Source organism: Berghia stephanieae, chromosome 3, assembly GCF_034508935.2.
Source record: "Berghia stephanieae isolate SIO BIC M18660-M18661 chromosome 3, UCSD_Bste_1.3, whole genome shotgun sequence".
Classification (NCBI taxonomy): domain Eukaryota; kingdom Metazoa; phylum Mollusca; class Gastropoda; order Nudibranchia; family Aeolidiidae; genus Berghia; species Berghia stephanieae.
The window spans coordinates 22,657,487-22,667,466 of record NC_088362.1 but is presented as its reverse complement, the minus strand read 5'-3'; the positions used below and the strand labels follow the sequence as shown (position 1 = coordinate 22,667,466).

Sequence of the window (9,980 nt, the reverse complement as noted above, 5' to 3'; positions counted from 1 at the left end):
CCTACCACCAGCGCTTTTACTCACCGAGTCCCTACCACCAGCGCTTTTACTCACTGAGTCCCTACCACCAGCGCTTTTACTCGAGTCATAGAGCTTTTACTCACCGAGTCCCTACCACCAGCGCTTTTACTCACCGAGTCCCTACCACCAGCGCTTTTACTCGAGTCATAGAGCTTTTACTCACCGAGTCCCTACCACCAGCGCTTTTACTCATTGAGTCATAGAGCTTTTACTCACCGAGTCCCTACCACCAGCGCTTTTACTCATTGAGTCATAGAGCTTTTACTCACCGAGTCCCTACCACCAGTGCTATTACCGAGTTATTGAGCTTTTACTCACTGAGTCCCTACCACCAGTGCTTTTACTCACCGAGTCCCTACAACCAGCGCTATAACTCACCGAGTCCCTACCACCAGCGCTTTTACTGACTGACACTGTCCCTACCACCAGTGCTATTACCGAGTCATAGAGCTTTTACTCACTGAGTCCCTACCACCAGCACTTCTACTCACTGAGTCCCTACGACCAGCGCTATTACTCACTGAGCCCCTACCACCAGCGCTTTTACTCACCGAGTCCCTACCACCAGCGCTATTACAGTCATAGAGCTTTTACTCACTGAGCACCTACGACCAGCGTTATTACTCACCGAGTCCCTACCACCAGCGCTATTACTCAGCGAGTCATAGAGCTTTTACTCATCGAGTCCCTACGACCAGCGCTATTACTCACTGAGTCCCTACCACCAGCGCTATTACTCACTGAGTCCCTACCACCAGCGCTAATACTATTAGCTACCAAATCCCTACCACCAGGGGGACAATATAAGCTCAAATTAGACCCCAAAAATTCTTACAGTGATGCAGAAAAAAACAACGAACAGATCTCTTTCAAATTTACACAAAATGTTTCTTACAACAAGATGGATAGGTTTAGCAATAGTCTTGAAAATAAATTTTTCAGAATTTTTTTTCGATTTCTTAGTGAAAATTTGGTGTGACATGACAGGAAAAAAAATTGATTTAAAAATTCATAAAACTGCTAAATTTTTGTTTAGCCCAAAACCCAACCATCATGATGCAAAACACATCATAAGAAAAATTCTGACCAAATTTGAAGACAATCTGATGGGAAACAATCCTGATGTGAATGTTAGAAAATCAGAGAATGACGCACAATGAAATTTTGAGAAAATGAAAAATTTGTCTTTAATTTGATAATAAAGCTAATTATACAGACAAAGGCCAACATTCATCAAGTATAACCAATATGGAACAAGAAAACTAATATTTTATAAATTGATCAAATTCTGAAAAAAATTATAAACAATTCGCTAACCCATACCTCTAAGAAAAAAAATTGCGAAATAATTTAATATCTGCTGTTATTCACCAAAAAATTACTTTAGTGGTCAAATATGCTTTATAGTTCTAAAATTCTTTAACTATATCTCATGAAGTAATAATGTAATGTATAATTTGATGCTAAACACCAAAAATAACTGAATTAAAAAAAAAAAACTTTTTTAAGGGCAACATAAGCTAAAATTAGAGGTAAAACCCTAAAATTTCTAACATAGATGCACCAAAAGCTAGCATATAAATTTCTTTCAAATTCAAACACAATGTTTCTTTCATAAATAGCTATATCATGAGAACTCTTGGAATAATTTTTTAGAATTTTTATTTGATTTCAACTGAAAATTTAGCGCGGATCGACAGGAACAAATGAATTTTAAAATTTATAAAATTGCTAAATTTTAATTTACCCCCAAACACTTACATCATGATGTAAAACACATCATAGAAAAGATTCTGAATAAATTTGAAGATAATTTAAAGGAAAATGACTAAGGTAGGATTGCTAGAAAATCAGACAAATGACATAAAACAGACATTTGAGAAAGCGCAAGCTTTTTCTATAATTTGACATAAAGTTAAAAGGCTGATTTTGCAGACAACTAAAAGAAATGATCCATCAAACTTTCAAAATATGACCGTAATAGGACAAGAAAACGAAAATTTTGTAGATTGATCTAAGTCTAAAAAAAATTATAATCGGTTCACTAACCCATACCCCTTAGATAAAAAAAAAATGCTGTAAAATTGATTTTTTTACGCCCAGAGATAAAATAATTTTGTGGTCAAATATGATGTCATACCTTATGAATTCATCATTATAATCACAAAACCTAATTATTTACTGTATACAATAGGTTATACAGATGATTTCTAGATATATTAAATGATTTTTCAAAATATAATATGGCACGCTGTCCTCATTTTTCATTTTTTTATTCTACTTGAGAGACAAGTCGTATAAAATTAGATATCTAGTCAAGTTGAACTGCAAAATCAATTCTATTCTAGACAATAAAACAGTTAAATAGTGCACTAGCTCTGAATAAAAAGAAATTTGCTTTCCCAAACCCTTGGAATAAAAATTCTCTTTCGCCTCAATACAGAAAAAGTCAACACTACTTGTTTGCCACCACTTTTTTTGTAGTTCCACAAAGAGGGTTGATCCTGCTCTGGATGGAAAAATTGAAATAAAAAAGAGACACATTTCATTAGCAATTTTTGGAAATGGCATTATTGTCATAAAATGCATTTGTCAAAGACATAGCAATTTTTTAAAAATGATCATTATTCACACCAACACACTTGAAATTTCATTGGTTTTACATCCATAGAACAAAACTCTTGGCAACAAACTATAGTCTGTCGTTAAGTTAATACATTCAGTAGTAATTCAATTCAAATGATGCTTTGCCATTTTCATTTAGAAAAATGAGCATTTATTTTATTGATCACCAATAAAAAATGTAAAGGCGCTATGGAGATTTGAAAACATTACTAACCATTGTCAAAAAGTGCATGCAGACACTCTGGTCTGCTGGCCTAGATGATGGTTTGCTGATTGATGAGTTTTGCCACAGGCAAAGGTTTGCCTCAACACACCTTGCCAGAATAGCCCTTGAGCCAGCATCTTTATGGATTGTCAGGACACCAGTAACGTCAACAGTGTTCTTTCATGTTAGCTGTCGATGAAAACAAAAAATTTAATTAAATTCACTACAGCGAAATAGGCACATACATGCCAATGCTAAAGTTTATGACAGCAACGCTTCGCATGTTGAACGGGACATAACGTCTGTTAGGCGATATTACAATTTCTTCGGACAGAGACAACGCAGTTAACGGCCAAGTACACATTTTACAACTGAGTCCGGTGAGAGAAAGTGAGCAAAGTGCCTTTTCCAAGGGCTCAACTATGCGCCGAGCGAGGCTCGAGCCCAGGACCTTCCGGTCCAAAAGCGAGTGTCATACCACTACGACATAGCCGTACGTAATTTTTAAAAATATGATAAAAATAATCACACTAATATAATTATCTCACATTGTCATCATCATAGGCATTTCAAAACTACTAATAATACTACCACTACAGATATCTTATCATTATAAAATATTACTCTCTCTCTCCCTCTCTCTCTCTCTCTCTCTCTCTCACTCTCTCTCTCCATGAACATAACATACAAAACCCAATTTTCCGATATAAAAAAACAGCCCCCCCCCCCCCCCCCCAAAAAAAAAAAAAAAGTTTTGAAAAAGTATGGACGATGCATGCTGTGTCGGCCATAATAAAGATAATAACAATAACTGAATGAAAAGAATTTTTTTAAAGGACCCTGAGCCTGGAATGTCCTGAGTACTCGAAACCTCTTGATCTTGATAAAATTAGCAACCTTTTGACTGGGGATCGAACATTGAAACACCTGGTTATAATCGCCTGACATGGAAGGCTGATTTAAATTATTTGGGGGGGGGGGGGATTAGTATTTTAATTTTTTAAAAGCCCTGTTATTGTTATTTTTCACAAAATAAAGTAATAAAGTTAAGTAATTCGCGGTAGCGACAAATGTGTCGTCAGCTGATGCACAATCAACAAACACACAACCCCAAAGCATGTTTAGTTATAAAAATAAGAAATGAATTAAAATGTGCATTTCGTATGCTTACCTTGTAAACTGAGTATTCTGTGACTTGAAAAGAGTGAAGAATTACCAAAGTCCGTCAAAATCAACTTGTAATAATAGAATGTGATTGTGATGAGATGAAGTGTTCACTTTTTGACTTCCAGATAATTCATTGTATATATTGCAGTTCTATCCGTATAAAATGTTATATTTTTAGTAATTACGCAAATTCTATTTTTAGTAAGAGTACAAATAAGCTCTGGCGTTATTTGCAGTGGTAGTACAAATAAGCGTAGCCCTAATTAAAATGGCAGATATCAAATTACGATTCAATTACGATTCGATTTTAAAGACGAAGACAAGCTAAGTTTCAGGAGGTCATAGATGGAGCTCGATATCTGTCATTTTTGTGATATCTTAGCGTTGCTGGTTTAGTGATTGCTTCGTGACTGAACTTTACATGTGTTGTAATGGTAAGCTCAGATTTCATTTTCTTATTATATGTTTGCTTATTCAATCCGCAAATTTAGATCGTGTAAATCACAGCTCCTCACCGCCTGCGCAGATTTTTGCTAATACCATTAATGATAATGGCCAGACAGACGCAATATTATTGGACTTTAACAAGGCTTTTGACAAAAGTCCATCACAAGAACCTTCTTGCAAACTCGAAACATGGGATTTCCAATAACATAAATTCCTGTATAGCTTCCATTCTGTGCGATACTACTAAAAAAAATGCTGGTTAAAAACAAAATCATCATCAGCAATTCCTGTTCTATCGGGTGTCCCACAAAGAACAGTTTTGAGTCCATTTTTGTTCATGGTCTATATTAATGACACGTCCCCAAAATTTGCGTCTTTTCTCAGACAGACGAATAAAAAACCCCACGAAATTACACATACACAGTCATTCTCTGACAAGACCTTAACAAACTCCAAGGCTGGAAAATGGAATTCCACCCGAAAGAAATGTAAAGTTTTACGAATAAACGAATGACGAAAAGTTAGATATAATCACAAAGGCAGAGTACCTAATGGCAAGATAAGACAGCAAAATGTCATGGAACCATGATATTGATAACATTTGCCACTAAGCTAACGACAAGCTAACATTTCTCCAGCGTAACATTTCTTCACATCCCAGAACAGTTAATAAACACAAAACAAAACAATAACAAAACAGAACAAAACAACAGCAACAACATTTTTTAAAAAAATCAATGCTACACGGTGAGACCTAGCTTACAATACAGCTGCAATGTGTGGGATCCCGAGAAGAAGAAAGCCATAAACCAGCTTGAAATAATCAAAAAGCGGGCTTGTAGATTTGCCTATAAAACAGCTACATGTATGACAAAAGAAGAAAAAAAATGTAACAAGCATGATGGCAGAGAGCAACTGGGTAACATTGAAAGAGAGAAGGAGCAAACATAAACCGAATATATTCTTTAAATGTATACTAAGACTAGGACAAACCGCCATTACAATCAAAGACAACCAAGAAAAAAATAATTAAATTCTAAAAAAATATAAAATCTCTTTATTCCCTTTATCATAAATAAATTCCCTTTGATTAAAGATAGTTTATTTTGTTTAGAATTAAAATTTTAGGGAAAATTTGTCTTTAGGGTCTATTCCAAGGGAAGACTGGAATAACCCAGGTAACGGCTGCAGTGCAGCGCCGCAAACAACAACAAAACAAAACAAACAAAAAGAAAGTCAAAAAAAAAAAGAAAAAAAAGAAAACAAACCAAACAGACAAAACCAAACAACAACAGAAAACAAGACAAACAAAATACACACAAAACCCCCCAAGAAATGAGCGCTGCCATCGGCTATCCCACTCCCGAGTAAAAGCACACATTCAGTCCTTTCCCCCGAAATAAATACATTAAAGGCTATGGAATTCTCTCCCCGACAACTTGAAAATTAGAACAGTTATGAAAAATTTACCTGTCAATTAGGAACCATTTTTGTCACAGGAGTTTGGCAAATTTATCATATCTATTACAATACAAGAGAGTTCCTAGGTCGATACATCAAACGCCTAGTCCAGACCTGCCAACTTGGATTTCTAAAAATTCGTAATTTTGGGGAGATAAAAATTGTAGTCGTTATAGAAAACTTTTAAAAAGTCAGCAAGTTACCCTCACAAGGATTAAATAACACTTCAATGTCATTAAAATTATGTTGTCTAGCAGCAACTTTCATTTTCAAGAAATTTTACAGGACTTAGAAATGATCGCGATGTTCTGAAATTGGATTCATAAGTCTGGTGTCACGTCGCCCAGCAACGGCGAACTACGTGGTTATAATTATAAACAAAGAAAATTGGTACTTTTTGTTCTTCATGCTTGGTAGAACTTTTCATATGTCATGTGATCAGAATGTATAAAAGTCAAAACATGATCATATTTATAATGTTTTTCTCCTCTGGATACACTTTTATGCTCGTCGGAGAAATATTTCATAAGGAGTCCGCCATTGTTCCAATAGTTTAGAGCTAGTTACTAAGTTACTATGCGTCATTACGAGGGAAGTGACGTCATGATTGTTGAAGCCAATTGGAGCCAACACTTCGTAATTTTACGAATTTTTCGTAGAAATTGGTAGGTCTGCGAGTCGTCCTGGTGACATAGTTGACCAATCTCTATACAGCACATCTAGTCGCACGTTATAATCCGGTCAATGAATCTCACCGATTTCCTGTGTAATCAAATCAACGTTAGAGTTTCAAATAATATTTGGTTTCTACCGACGTGCACTAATTTGCAGGTCTGATAACCTCATGATAAACATCATGGGCTCATTGTTGCGATGATAGTCCTTCAGAGCCATTGGACCCATAGAGCCTGAGTTTATCCCGGTTTCTACAGCTTGAAATGGACAATAGCAATTGCTTGCTATCCTTTGGATAGGACGCTGGTCTCTCGCACAGTACTTTCCACTGCTGGGTGGACAGGGAGGTCAGAACAAAATCTCGACTGCACCCGGGATCGATCTTGGTCCCTATGCGTGTGAAGCGAGTGCTCTACGAACTGAGCTATCGGGACCTCCATTGTTGTGATGGGAATCTGAAAAAATGACGCAAAATGTTGTCCATAACAACAATGTTAAGCCAGGCCCGTGATTGCGTTCGGATGTCAGACCTGCATATATGTGCACGTCGGTTTCAACGACTCAGATAATGAGAAACTCGGATATCACACATCTTCGTCTATGTCTAGAGGCTGGATGTCTAGGCTTTCCAGTCTTCAGGATCCCTTGAAGCCTAATTACATTCTTTCAGTCTTATTCCATATTGTTCGTTTCTTAATTCATGTACAAGCTTAGAGGTTTATATCTTTGAAACTGTTTGTTGTATTGCAGTGACATTTTGCATGGCTATCCCATAAACCCTTGATCAAAGAAAAATGATTTTATTCCGAATTTTATATCCATAAATTAAACATTAAAAAAAAATACAGAAATTGGTTTAAAAGTAAAAATGAAATCATTTCTAATCATAAGTATGCTCTGGTACTGTCTGTACTCCTCTATGGTTGCGAGGCCTGGACCATGAATGCTGACACGGAAAGGAGAGTTCGCGCATTCCAACTCAAAGGCTACCGAAAACTACTAAAAATATCATATTTGGAACATAGGACCAATGTAACCCCTCTTCCGCACTAGGACAGGACTGTCCTGGGACAGTCCTGTCCCAAATCTGTAACATATAGAATTTAGAGAAATCTTCCGCATCTATTGGGACGGGACAAAACAGTCCCGTTGTGTCCCAAGCCGTTGTGAAATGCTACAAAATCAACGGGACAGGACTGTCCCAGTCCCGTGTTCATATCGTTTGTGATAGTAGAAAAATATAGCAGACTTCCGCACTACGACAAAAAAGTCCCAGACTTGGCGGCGCCGTGTCAAAATTGAAATGCCTGTCTTTATTTTCTGCATCCCTACTACTACTACTACTACTACTTACTACTACTACTACTACTACTACTACTACTACTACTACTACTACTACTACTACTACTACTACTACTACTACTACTATTTCTACTGTTGCTTCTGCTGCTGCTGATGCCACTAATACATTAATACCTACATCCCTTACATTTTGTATTTATTTCCAATTCCATTGTACTTATATTCCAGTCCACATTTTATTTTAGTTCACTGTCTTCTATACTGCATTACACAGTTCCTACCCGCCTCCGCTCTTTTAACATAATTAAGTACGCACCTTTTATAAATTTCTATTGCTCTGTTTTAATTCGCGCTTCCTCACAAAGTAGCATACAATTTCCTGCCCATCAATGTTTTTGTTTATGCATCTTAACAACGCCACTACCACATTATCTCATTTGTCTGTAGTTTTTAATTCATCATGTGTTGTTGATGAAGGGGAAACCCGAAACGTCCATTTTATCTGTTTTCGTATATTAAACTGAAGCTTACATTCAATTTCACAGTTATGATTTAGTTATTTATTTCAATTCTGAATATAAAAAAGCAAGAACAATTCAAAAAATAATTCTATGAAATGAAACCACGTACAGAAGCCATAGCAACATAAACATTTTCGGCAATTTAAAAACGTATGTTTATAAATATAATTTAAGAAGTGTCACACTTTGTGACACAGCAGTAACGTATCTAAAACCGGTCGCACATCTATTCGGTACCTTGTGGGATCAATTATCTTTATCGTTATTTATTTCGGGAATTTTCAATGAAAATATTTTTAAGTAAGTTCTTCTGAGCCACTTGGACTCATTGTAAAACAAATTAACTCCTTTAGAGCCTTGTAGCCAATGGTGCAGGAGTTATTCCGGTTTCGATAGCGTGAAGCGGACAATTAACGAGTTTGTTTGAAAATCTTAGAACAGGACGCTAGTCTATCGCAGATTACTATCCCAGCTTGACAGGTACACTTTTACACCTGAATGGAGTGAGTGATTGGAGTAAATTTTCTTGCTCTAGAAAGTACAAATTGGCTTCGGTCGGAATCGAACACAGAACCTCTGAGTCCAGAGTACAACGCGCTAACCATGGGCCATCTTGCTTCCTAAGCTTATAAATCCGGAACTTATCCATGTTGAGCAGACAGATAACAGTTTTAAATTAAAAAAAAATAAAATTCCCTTTTTCATCCCAAAGGGGAAATTTTTCTCGAGGGTCTATTCCAAGGGAAGACTGGAATAACCCAGGCGTCAGCCGCAATACAGCGCCGCAAATTGAGCTAGGGTGAGGTATAACTCAGGCGTTAGCCGCAGTGCAGCGCCGCAAATTGAGCTAGGCGAGGTGACTTACTCAAGGCAACACAGCGCATCAGCGGGTGATCGAACTGATGCCTTTCGGGTACGAAGCAAAGACCGTACCACCGAACCATGCTGACTTTCTATTATCCTCTTGAATGATGCTAGTCCGTGAAAGATTACTTTCATCAGCGAACTGGTACTCATTTGCACCTGGGTAAAATGAGGTGATTCCAATAAAGTCATTTTAAGATAAGATCGGAGATCACCATAGAATCTACGGAATTGACCCTTGAGCAATCATTAAAGGATGCACCCAATATTGTTTTCTCTTTCAATTTGTCTTTTTTTTCCACGTAGTAAAGCACAGAAATATGCAACCTCTATTTCATCCATTACTTGTAGTAGTATAGTAGTAGTAGTAGTAGTAGTAGTAGTAGTAGTAGTAGTAGTAGTAGTAGTAGTATAGTAGATAGTAGTAGTTGTAGTAGTTGTAGTAGTAGTAATAGTAGTTGTAGTAGTTGAAGTAGTGGTAGAAGAGGTGGTAGTTGTAGTGGTGGTGGTGGTAGTAGTAGTAGTAGTAGTAGTAGTAGTAGTAGTAGTAGTAGTTGTTGTTGTTGTTGTTGTAGATGTAGTAGTCGTAATAGTAGAAGTAGTGGTAGTAGTAGTAGTAGTAGTAGTAGTAGTAGTAGTAGTAGTAGTAGTAGTAGTAGTAGTAGTAGTAGTAGTAGTAGTAGTAGTAGTAG

The 9,980-nt window shown here is 36.7% G+C and overlaps 1 long non-coding RNA gene across 1 annotated transcript; it reads right to left on the bottom strand.

The window, feature by feature from the left end:
* Positions 1–1,183: 1,183 nt before the first annotated feature.
* On the bottom strand, positions 1,184–4,142 carry LOC144967368 (uncharacterized). The gene is made up of 3 exons (XR_013644370.1): positions 4,023–4,142; positions 2,861–3,040; positions 1,184–2,530 (listed from the first exon to the last, which is right to left on the bottom strand). It is a non-coding gene; the product is annotated as an uncharacterized LOC144967368 (long non-coding RNA).
* Between the last annotated feature and the right edge of the window lie 5,838 nt (positions 4,143–9,980).